We start from the raw sequence: 13,018 nt of genomic DNA on the forward strand, positions 1-13,018 counted from the left end.
CTGCAGCACCCCTACAATGGTGACCAGGGTGGTGTTGATAGACTTCAGTTCCTCCCTGATCCCCAAATAGTGTTCCTCCTGCAGCCGCTGGGTCTCCTGAAAGTTGGCCAGTACTGTTGCCATCGTCTCCTGGGAATGATGGTATGCTCCCATGATGTTGGAGAGGGCCTCAAGGAGAGTGGGTTCCCTGGGCCTGTCCTCCACCTGTCGCACAGCTGTCCTCCCAGTTCTCCTGTTTTCCTGTGCCTCTGTTCCCTGAACCGTGTGCCCACTGCCCCAGGTCCCTGATTTTCTTGGGGTGGTGGGTTTGCCTGGGTTCCCTGTAGTGGTGGACACACTGCTGATTGGCGTGTCCTAGGACAGAGGGATGGGCCCGCTTGGTGGGTGCTGTGCTGGTGTTTCCTGAGGGGGGAGGCTCTGTGGTGGCTTGTGCCAGTGTCAGGGGAACCGACTGTCCTGAGGTCCAGATGGGCCAGGCTGGTCATCTTGATCCATTTGTGCAGAGCTGCTGTCATCACTGTGGGCCTCTTCTGTGGGTGGACTGGACATGTCTGGAACCTCCTGTCCGGTGACGTTGGGTAGGGGTCCTGCAGGGGTGTAAAGGCATGATTATTGCATCTGTGTGTGTCATTGTCTGCAATGGGTGAGTGACCCTCTACTCCAGTGCTTGCATTCTTGTCTAGGTCCTTGTGTGATATTTGGTTTGGGGTTTGTGTGGGTATCTGTTGTGGACATGCTTTGGTGGTAGGTGTCCATGCTTTGGTGTTGCATGCAGGGCTTGGTGTTTGGGATGGGTGGGTTGTGATAGTGGGACATATGTGAGGTGTTGGGGTGAGGGTGAGGGTGGGGGTATGTGATGGCATGCAGGTAGGGTGGGGGATATAATAGTTAAGAGTTGACTTACCAGAGTCCATTCCTCCTGCTACTCCTGCGAGGCCCTCAGGATGCAGTATTGCCAAGACTTGCTCCTCCCATGTTGTTAGTTGTGGGGGAGGAGGTGGGGGTCCACCGCCAGTCCTCTGTACTGCGATCTGGTGTCTGGAGACCACGGAACGCACCTTCCCCCGTAGGTCATTCCACCTCTTCCTGATGTCATCCCGTGTTCTGGGGTGCTGTCCCACTGCGTTGACCCTGTCCACGATTCTGCGCCATAGCTCCATCTTCCTAGCAATGGGGGTGTGCTGCACCTGTGATCCGAATAGCTGTGGCTCTACCCAGATGATTTCCTCCACCATGACCCTGAGCTGCTCCTCAGAGAACCTGGGGTGTCGTTGAGGTGCCATGATGTGGTGTGGGTGATGTGTGAAGTGGTGTGTGTTGTGATGTGTGAGGGGATGTGTTTTTGTGTGTTGTTTGAGGTGCGTGGATGTTGTGTGAGTGATGATGTTGTGTGTCTGTGGATGCTAGTGTTGTTTCTGGTGGTGTCTCTCTCTGGCCTTCTTTCGAAATTTTGGTAGTAAGGGTTTGTGGGTGATGTGGGTGTGTGTTTTATATTGGATTGGGTGTGTGGGAGTGGTGTGTGTATGTGTATCAGGTGTGTGTATTTCGATTTGTCCAATGTGGTTGTGTATTGTAAAATGTGTGTGTATTTTGAGCGCGGCGGTGTGTGCCACCAATGGAATACCGCGGTTGAAAGACCGCCGCGTGGATTCGTGGGTTGTGATAGTGTGGGCGTATTCCTGTTGGCGTGACGGTGTTGGTTTTGTTATCGCCAGTTTATCACTGACCTTTGGTGTGGCGGACTTGTGTGGGTGTCTGGATTTTAGTGGATTCCGAGCTGTGGGTCATAATAACTGTTGGCAGTCTTCTGCACGGCGGTAAGTGGGATTTACCGCCAGGGTTGTAATGAGGGCCATAGTGTGGGAAAATTATGCCAGCAGTGGCTAAAATCATCCTCACTAGACGCGGTTAGAGAACACCTCCGTCTCCTGTCTAACTCCACTGACTTACAAGATTTCTTGTCAGGCCCCAGAACACCACGTAGGAAGCGTTTCTTATATGCAGTATATAATGAGATTTGGAAACTTTACCAATAAGATGCTGCTGCCCGGTTAAGGCAAATAGATCAGGAAAATCTAAAAAAAGGCATTAGCTGTTGTTGATAATGGGATTAACACCTTGTCCGACCGGATATATACCATAAATATTATTGTCTCTTCTGCTATAGACATTATACAATCAGATATGTCTTCTTTACACCATGGACAAAGTCAGATCAGGTCCATTATGCAGTTGGATTGGACACTTCAGACATTGAAGGCGGGTCGCGTCGCATGGCAGCACGTCAGTGCAAGGGAGATATTTTCTTCTTTTAATTTAACGCAACAACAACTACTAATGGCTAAAAAGGAAGCGACTTATGTCATGCTTAACATCGAGAACTTAGAAAAGTTGCCTTTTACTGTGGCTGAAATACCATCTGCTGAGTGGTTCATACATGGGGTTATTAATCTGCCTATTTCTACACTACAATTCACCTCCTGTTTAAAACACATTCCGGTAGGGCAGATATGAATCACTGGGAGATAGTTACATTCATGAGATGTGGGAGCTTCCCTTCTTGTACAAATGTTTCAGTGGCATGAAAGAGGTCTTTCTTAGCGGTAGTGAATGCGAGACTTCAGTCAGCCATTCAATGGTTTGTAAACAGCTGTCCTTGCATGGGGCGTGTAACGACTCAGCTGCAAACTTGGCTTGTTATCTAAAGGGAGTCCCAGACCCATTGATTAGACCTACGTTCCAGGTGCTTTCGAACGGTAGCTACATCCTTCTCAATAGTGAAGGCTGTTGTGGCATGCGGGCCGGAATAGTTTACGTTGTTTCGGTCTCTAAGGTCGTTACATGCTGCGGGAACATACTGTTTCCCCCCACTAAATTTAAGGAGGTAGCTGATATTTGGCCTCACATTGCTACTTCAAACGACAAGTTAAGTAGACTCAAGGCTTTATTGTTTCAAAAGCATGTTGCCCTTACATCTGCGCTCGAGACCTACGCACTTCAAGTGGCAAGGTCATCAGCAGAAATACAGTCCCTGTTAAATATGAAGTTTCCAATACACTTTGGTGAACTCGTTGGATGAATATTTAATGCGTCCAGTACAACTGGAATCGCACATTTTTTCAAAGCTGTTGGTTCTGGTTTCGTTCACACCTTCTCCTCCATATTAGGTTTGATACCTTCAGCTATCCACTCAATTTTCGGTAGTATTTTGGGGGGATTTCCGCTAACTTTGGCTTTATTAGCTGGCATCCTGCTGTTGTTTATGTGCAATGGCACTCCCATCAGCGCAGCTGTGTCGTGAGCGTAAGATGCAGTATTTTAGAGCAACACTCCTGGAGCAATTGGAGTGTGACTGGTCTTTGTCATTCAGACCAGTTTTGCATTGTATGCAGCCCGTGTTTCGGTGCCTCTGGTGCTCTTTTGAACATGCATTGGAAGTCTGTCTTTCACAGCAGCGCTGGCCTACAGTAGATGCTGATCCGTTGATGTTCTTGCTGAGGGTTCATTACGAGACATGAGCATTGAGGTTGCGTTTGCTGCGTGAAGCTAATTATGAGTTACCCTTCCTGGAGGAAGTTGTCGACTACTTATCAATGGGCACTCCACGGGAAGCTGCCTTGGTTGACAATGGGACAATGGAACACACCTGCTCCTTGATCCTTTTTTGCGAGGACTTTCTGGCTTTGACATCTGCCGAAGTGGAAGATCTCCTGTTCTACATGACTCGTACCTAGTTTGGAACTTTTCTAAATTAACATGTCTTTTTGATTCGATTATAAGTCACATGCTCATGTTTTAAATTGCCACGTAGTATGCTTGTGTGTCCTTTTAACTTGAAATTTACGTGGTTTTTATATATATCTTAGGTTGAGCTTTTAGCAATGAGATTTTAGTTTTGGCTTTGAACCACTTTCAACCGACAAGGGGAGGGTGTTGTGTATACCATTTTAGTTATAGCTCCATACACGTTATTTTAACACACTAGGCCGCTGTGCACTTTAACCTAGATATATTTTATTCGGCTTCGCATTGTTATTTTTACAATAACCATTTTACGGTCTTGTTTTATTTTTCATCTATCTAACTTTTTTGCTTAGCCCAGCACTGTGTTCTCAAACAAGATATTCTTGATCACCCTGTTCTTCATTCAAGGCTACAGTTTGGTACATTGTCAGTGAACGTGGTAGAAGTTTAGTCTCCAACATTCGTAGAAAATACACATACTTACGTAGGGACATTTTCTTAGAACATCAGCTGTGTTATTATAAAAACACTTCCTAGTCCCAATTTATGTTAACAGGGAGATTCCAGCCAGGGATTCATGGCTGTATGCTGATTGCTGAATGCTTCGCTGCAGATGCTAAGGCAGACTACAGGCCTTTGCTCAGGTATGAGGGTTGATGTCTCCCCGGGGGAACCTGAAAGGAAGAATTAGAGCTTAACTTGCTGTGCTCAGATTATAATTTAGAAAATAATCCATTGATCATAGTGACAATATTATAGCGTTATTCTTATGCTTCACTCTTCTCATCACCATTTTAATACTGTCATGTTGTGTCGTCCAGGTTAATGCAGCTCATGCTTTGCTATCTAAGATGCAGTTGTTTTATTAAACCAATCATTAAAACATATACTGCTTCTGTTTGTCATTTATATATGAGACTGAATTGTAAATGAGAGAACCGGATGTCCTGAGTGGCCAGGACTTCCCTGAGAAGCCTAATATGTCATGCGCTCGGCTGCCCAATCATCACTATCCCCTGGTAGAGATGAGGCACTGCTAGTTAGCCGGAGCAAAACCCGGATTTAGAGCGACAGGTGTCACCCACAGTTGGTTAGACTCAGTCTCCCACACCGTGGACGACCTTGCTGCTCAAAATCCAGTAGTCTCATTAGAATAATGAGAGCCTACGCGACAATCCGCACCGGACATCGCCGTGGCCATCCCCAGTGACTACAACCTGCTCCCCAAAGACCATCCATCCAGACCAGGAGGCAGCATAGCCATTGCCCACAAGACCACCCTCCAACTAACGATGAATACATAGGAATTCACCCCCCTCATGGAGCACCTCTATTTCCAAGTGCACATCACCCCAAAGGCCACCACCTGTGGCACCCTCATCTACAGACCACTCGAACCACCTTCAGCTACGCCATCATCGACATCATAGCCCCTCACGCACTCGCCTCAAGCAACTACATTCTCCTTGGTGACCTCAACTTCCATTTCAGCGACCTTGGTGACCACCACACTTCATCACTACTTGGGAAACTGGACACAATCGGGTTCAAGCAACTGGTCTCCTCACCAATGCGCACTGCCGAACACACCCTTGACCCCTTTTTTTCTGCCAGCAGCAACGTCATCGTCGACTTAACCCCGCTACAGTGGACCGATCACAACATCATCCACTTCTCCATCTCCATATCCGCAGTGCACACTCACAAAACGCACCCATCCTACATAAAATGGGACCAAACTTCTGAGGAGCAGCTCATCAACACCCTCAGTAACTCACCACCCCGACACAACAGATGACAATAACTCAGCATGCAACCTTCACAAATGGATTACTGACTGCGGCAACAATCAAGCTCCTCTCTGGGTGACCAAAAGGAAACACTCCTCCATGAAAGCTAGCTGGTTCGCCCCCACACTCCAGGAATCAGAGCACTCATGGAGGAGCTGGAAGAAGAGGAGGAACAGCAAATCCCTAGAAGACCTCGCTACTTTCAAATTCGTCACTAGATCCCAACATGGCCTCATCAGGTCCACCAGGAAAACCACCCTGCAGGACCGCATCAACACCATCATGCACAACACTAAAGATCTCTTTAACGTTATCAAAGAATTTGCCAGACCTAAAGCCGAGACCACCAACATCCCTCCCTCTCAGGATCTCTGTGAGAGACATGCCACCTTCTTCCATCAGAAGATCAAAGATATCTACGGCAGTTTCAGACCCCAAGTCACTCTGAACTCACCAATGACACCCCTGCCAGGACCGTCCAAACCGCCTAGTCTCCTGCACAACTTGACCCTCCTCACAACATACGAGATCCGCTCAATCATGAGCAGCATCCACTTCAGAGCCCCTACTGCCCCCTGCCCCCATTACATCTTCAACAAGGCCAGCACCTCGATTGTGCGCCATCTCTGCAAGACCATCAGCTGCTCCCTAGAGTCAGCAACCTACCCAGAAAACTGGACCACTTCTGAAGAAGCCCACACTCTACCCAACGGATCTCAAGAACTACCGCCCTATCTCGCTGCTGCCCTGCCCAGCTAAGGTTGCCGAGAAAGCAATCAACACTCAGCTCCGCCAACACATCGAGGACAACATTCTAGATGTCTCTCAGTCAGGATTCAGAACCAACCACAGCAATGAAACTGCCCTACTCGCCACCACAGATGACATCTCCTCCCTCCTCGCCTGCGGACATACAGCAGCCCTCCTCGATACAGTATCCCACCGCAGCCTATGCGCTAGACTCAATGCAGCAGGCATATGCGGCAAGGCCCCTCAACGGATACTCTCCTTCCTGACAGGCCGAACACAGAAAGTCATAATCTCGCCACACTTGTCACAACCTACAGACATCAGCTGTGAAGTATCCGAAGGATCATCGTTGAGCCCTACCCTGTTCAACATCTACATGACTCCGCTCGCCCCTATCGCCAGGAACTTCACATGAACATCGTCTCATATGCAGATGATATCCAGTTGATCATCTCCCTGACCAAGAACTCCTCTACAGCCAAGAAAATGTTCAGGGACGGGATGGAAGCAGTTGCCACCTGGATAAGGGAGACCTGCCTCAAGCTGAACTCCAACAAAATGGAGATCCTTAACATGGGACCTTCCTCCTCAGCCTGGGATGACTCCTGGTGACCCTCAACACTAGGCAGGCCACCCAACCCCACAGATCACTCATGAAACCTCGCAGTCATCCTCAACTCAACGCTCACCATGACCAGACAGGGCAACTCCGTCGCCTCCACCTGCTTCCACACCCTCTGACTCCTACAGAAGATCTACAGATGGTTACCAGCCGACTGCTGAAAAACCGTTACACACGCACTAAACACTAGCAGACTTGACTACAGCAACACCCTCTATGGTGGACCCTTCAAGAAGAACCTGAGCAAGCTGCAACAAATTCAGAGCGCCACCGCCAGACTTGTCCTAAACATTCCCTATCGAGAGCACATCACAGAATACCTTAAAAACCTCCACTGGCTCACTGTCAAGAAGAGGATCAACTTCAACTTCCTCGTGCACGCCTGCAGAGCTCTTCACAACAGGGACCCACCTACCTCAACCACCGCATCACCTGACCCCTCCAGTCATGATCCAGACCACTTGGCTCATCCCAGCAGTCACTCGCCAACGTACCCCTACATAAAGAAGTCATCGGCTGGAGGAAGATCTTTCACATAACTGGCAGCAAAAGGTAGGAACACCTTACCCCTCCATTTCAGACAGTTGCCATTGCTGCCTCAGTTCAGGAAGGACCTCAAGACTTGGCTCTTCAACTGATTTCTGAGGACACACTCCTCAGCCCCTTGAGCCCCTACGGGTGAATAGTGTGCTCTAAATACTTGATTGATTGATTGATTTGATTGATCAGGGGGTCCTGATGCACCCAGGCTGCCAATGGTTCCAATGTCAATGCAAAGATCATCGGCGAGAATGGGCATCCCTGGTGCATCCCTTTAGAGAGTGTGAATGTGTGAGACAAAACCCCATTATCTTTCACCCTTGCCTGCGGTGTTTGGTAGAGCAGTTTCACCCAATTGTAATACTGTGGTCCAAAACCAAATTTGGCTAGTGTGGCAAACACTGCAAGCTGTCAAATGCCATTTTGGCATTGAGGGACATCAATACGGCTTGTTCTGAGGTGAGTGACTCTGTCATGTGTAATACCCCATATAGTCTACGCAGGTTGAGGTGAGCACTCCTATTCGGCACAAAGCTTGACTGATCTGGGAGTATGAGCGAAGTGATCACCCTTAGTAGACTTGTCACTAAGACTTTCGCCAATACTTTCACTTTTATATCAAGCAGGGATATTGGTCTGTATGAGCTACAGTCAGATGGTGACTTGTCCTTCTTGTGAAGCACTGCTATGGTTGCCAGTCTTTGATCTGCAGGGCGGCAACCTTCCTTTTGTGCCTGTTTAAACATGTTGAGCATAGGTGTAGGGGCTTCTGTAGCTATCAATTTGCATAGCTCTACTAAAAGGCCGTTAGGTCCTACCACTATTCTGGATTGCAGACTCCTTATGGCTGGTATTATTTTGTCAACTTTACGTCTGCATGCAAGGATTTCCTGTCTTCTTGTGTTAGTTCTGCTAGGCTAAGTTCCTTAACTAAGTCATGTTGTCTCCCATTATTAATGTTCTGGTTGGTAATGCAAGAAGGAGTTTGCCTATCTCTGGGAGGCTTGTACCCTGAAGACGCGACAGCACATATAATGAACAGAGGTTGAGTGTATGGCCCTCCCAGCTCCACGAGATTACCATGTATCTGCCATGTTGATCGGGCCATGCGTGTTGAATAGTAAACAGTACAGATCTTTTAAGTAGTATTCCCACTCCCCAGGAGTCCAATGTATATCCAAATCTATCCAAGGCCTTATATTGAGTGCCCAGTAGGTGCGTTTCCTGAATCAAGAACACATCAGCGGCCTGTCTCTGCAGTCTTTAGAGGACCAATCTCCTCCTCATTTTATTCCCCAGTCCATTTACATTGCATGACCAAACATTTAGGTCTTTTTTGTGTTTCTGTGTCATGGGTGTAATAATACCAGTTCCATTTTGTGTATCTCTGCCTTAGGGCCCCAGAATAATGCTGAGGTGTTGTGATGCTTAAACATTAGAACTCATGAAAACTGTTGTACCAAACCTTTGAAATACCCCCTCCTTCCTACCATGCACTGTAAACCTGAAACCGCCCACCTCCCCAACCTGCAGAGTGTCTGTCGCCCAGTACTTAACATCAACTCACATGGGTGGGCTATTCTCGCCCCAACCCACCACCTGTGTATAGATGGTCGGGCTGTGTAATCCCTTTATCTGTAGCTTAGCTTCAGGACTTAAAGCCTTTATCTATCGTTAGTCTATGTCCAGAATCATCTGTGATCTCTCCTGCCAGGACGCCTTTTTGGTCTGGTTATTCCCATATAGCTTGATTGGCTCCCTGTGTGAAGCCTTCACCCAGAATGCATCAGACCATTGGAGTCTTTTCCAGTTCGAGTCCATGGTTCTGCTGGTGAATCCCGGGTGGGTTGGTGTCCAGTATAAGGTGGATGTCGCAATTCTTGTTCTGTTCGTGACTGAAGGTTTTAATTGTCCTTGGTGACCTTCCATTTCCGTGTTCTCCAGCCTTCCAGACAATTTCACACCTCCTCTGGACTGCTGAAATACCATGTGTTGCCCTCTGCAATCACTTTCAACTGGGCTGGGTGCATAGTAATGTATTTAATTTCTTTCCCATGAAGCGCTCTTTTGACTTCCTCAAACTTTCTTCTCTGTCTCTGGACTTGCAGCGTGAAATCGGGGAAGAACCTAACTGTGGCATTTCCGTTGTGCAGGTCCCCATCTGAATGTACCAACTTCAGAATCGCGTCTCGCTTGTGGAAGTAAAAAATTCTGTGAATGATAGTGCGTTAAGGGGCACCCGGTTTCGGCAGGGGGCCAGCACCACAATGACTGAGAAGAATTTTGAGAGCCTTTTGGGGTGTAGAGTGTTGATTATCAAGTCTTCCAGACACAGGTCTGCGCTTGGTCCCTCCGTTACCTCCGGGACCCTATCCACCCTTATATTACTTCTTTTTGACTGGTCTTCGAGTCTGGCCGCAATAGTTGCAGTTTGTTTTGTTAATGCATGGACCTGTTCTTCTAGCCTCTTGGTTGTAGCTTGTAGGCCTTCAATCTGAGATTCTGCTGCCGGTCTCAGGAAGTTCACCTCTGTTGTGATGGCATCTATCTTTGGTTCCATTGTGTTTCTCATGACTTGGATTGCTGCCATAATTTCACGCAGGGACGGTTCGTCATTAGGTGGGCATGCCCCTGGACAGATGGTGAGCGCGGCTGTTATAGTGAACAGCAGCGGAGTGTAAGCACTGGGACCTCACGAAAACGACCCTGCTAGGTCTGGGTACAGCTTGTGAGTGCCCCTCGACTGCCCCGCTCACCTTCCATGCCCCCTCTATATTACTGCGCATGTCTACACCATCACCTCATCCCTCCTCCCCTATATCACCAACAAAAGGAAAGCACTCTACATCAAATCCTCCCACCCCTTACACAACTTGTATAAAATACTAACAATTCATTTGACAAACCATCATGAGGTTGGGAAGGGTCAGGCTGCACATAGAGGGGAAACCCAGGAATCAAAGAAGGCGAAAAGGAGAAGGGACCTCACGGAATCAGAAATTCAAAAGGGGAACTCCAAACAAACTACACCGCCCCTCACTCCTTTTCATGCCTATTTCATGAAGTCTGGTAGTACCAGCAAGTTTGCCTTATTAAAGGATTTAACAGCTGTTATCTATCCAAAAACTTAAGTTATCGAAGGTCTTCCGACACCACTGGCACCTCTAAAAATAGGCACTTGCAGGCTCAGTTTTGCATATTATTTCACCAACTTTCTGACTGTCTTGCATCAAAGCCTGCACCCTTAACAATCCACTCAGCCCCACACCCAGATTTGAAGCTAGAATGCCCCTCTCAAAAGCCAGCACCTGTGCAGACTGAGTCACAGACCTTGATCAGTTAGAAGGCCCCCAGGTGATGAGGGGGGTCACCAGTAAAGATTTGGCCCAAAATAAGCAGCAGGCAACTAATATCCTGACCAAGGCCATAGTCCACGCATCGAGCAGACTGGAACATCGCATCATACACCAGTACGCCCAATCGAGTACAGTTAAAGTTGATAATTTACATGAACCACAGTTACCAACTACTTACCAAGACTAGATAGAGGCATCCAGAGATTCATTGCCTAATACAATCCATCAACATTCGACTCCCATGATGCAGCAGAATCTAGCAAAATCTAACATGGCAATACAGTGAATTTAGGTAGCAGCAGTAGTAAATGGGCTCATTCAGACAATAGCAACCGAGACAACCCCTTAGAAAGACAATCTACAAACTGCCACAACAAACTTAAGATGGCGGATCTTTCACACCTGCATTCTTCTCTATTAAATGCCCTACACGCTTCAATCACAGCACTTAATTTGCAATCTGACAAACTGGATCTACAGATTGATCTAATGAACATTATTGCAGCGCACATTGCTGACACCAGTCATAAATTGGACAAGCTAGCCAATTGGTCCTCTGCGCTGACGGTTATAACAGATCAGCTCCATCAAGAAGCCTACAAATGCTGCCTAATTATTGACAAATTGAGTACTTTGCCTGCCATTTTAACAAATATAGTGGATGAGTTAATAAATGGAGGTAAATTCCACCCACCTAGTCCCTCCACCAAACAAATAATTCAACTAGACAGTAAACAAACGAAATCAGGAAGTGAATTGTCCAATTTCCAATGCTTCGTAAATCCTGACCAAGCAGCATCAAACAGGGAGAAGCATTTGGCCATAATCACAGCTTGTATTAGCTCTAATTCGAAATATCAAAGTAGTTCTCCAGCACCACCAGATATCTGTAATACTCCTGTGATTAATAAATTGGGGGATCAGATGCCCAAATCTGTGTCTCCTCGAATAAATCAGATAGCTGACCCATTGCTAATCTGCACCTAAACCATTAACCAAAAGACAAAAAAAAACGAGGCAGGAAGGCTAGGAAGAAACTTTGGTGTGAAGACAGTGGCAGTAATTTCTAACCTATATTCACAGTGCAATCAAAGCCACCGTCCTTGCGCTCCCCGCCTTCTAGGCCCCCGCAAGTGTCCATGGCACCTGAAGCTTTACAGATAAGGGCAATAAATGGCTCTATAGAGTCGAACGTTGCCAACATACAATCGACAATTCCCTCCTCCCACTCAAAAATTTCAGTATATAGGATGGTGGAATCACAGCCTCCTAGTCTGCCTTTTTCGGAGACTAATGGTGTAGTGCAGGGGGTCCTGACTTCATTAAAAAAGCCTGAGATGCATGGACGATCTGTTGCTGCAGCAGTAACCAGCCAACATCCGCAGACACCAAATTACCCGAGGAGCAGTTGCCCAGACCAGCATAATCTATACAGGGCTCTCCAAAGGTGCCTATATCAACAACAACGGAATTAGTGGATGGTATACAGTCAGAGGCATTCGGAAGCTAGCTCTGGCCATGGGATTGGGCTGCCAAAGCTCATTCAATGCTGGCCTCTCAAAAAATCCCTCTGTTAATTGCAGCAGAATGTGCGGATGTTAAATTGGGTGAAATTCAGGGAATTATGCCACAATCACAGGAACACCGTGGCCTGGTACAAATAACGTCTGTACAACAAGATAACTCTTTGTCGTCTTGTCCAAAGTGTAGATGCCATACTGATCAGACCATCCAATCTAGGCCCAAAATAAATGAACCATCTTTAAAGTTTAACTACCCTCTGAGGATAATTACAATTAATAATGAGCAGGGATTTGCATCAACTAAGGTCATGATTCAAAATTCACAAATCACTCCAGCGGACACTTACCATTGTTCACCCCCTATCCAGTTTAGTCTGCTGTTCCACTATAGACTCGAGGGGAGCAGCAAGAAACCAAATTCTTAACTAAACCTGTTGTTCATGTAAGTACAGGCAGTGCCTCCCAGCCCCAACAAAATAATGAACATCTGAACAGTTGGGAATCTCGTCAAATTGTACTGACCCGCGACAATACATATCAAGTCAACAAGATATCTTAAACAGAGGTAGAATCCTGAGGCTGTCAGCTGAGTTGCCACTGCTTCAGAATATAGACTCCCCAGATTTAATGTCGGTGAAATTTCTTCAAGCTGTGGCCACTCGTGTCCAGAGCAAACACGTACCACTTGGAGAT

The sequence above is a fragment of the Pleurodeles waltl genome, chromosome 12, assembly GCF_031143425.1.
Source record: "Pleurodeles waltl isolate 20211129_DDA chromosome 12, aPleWal1.hap1.20221129, whole genome shotgun sequence".
NCBI lineage: Eukaryota > Metazoa > Chordata > Amphibia > Caudata > Salamandridae > Pleurodeles > Pleurodeles waltl.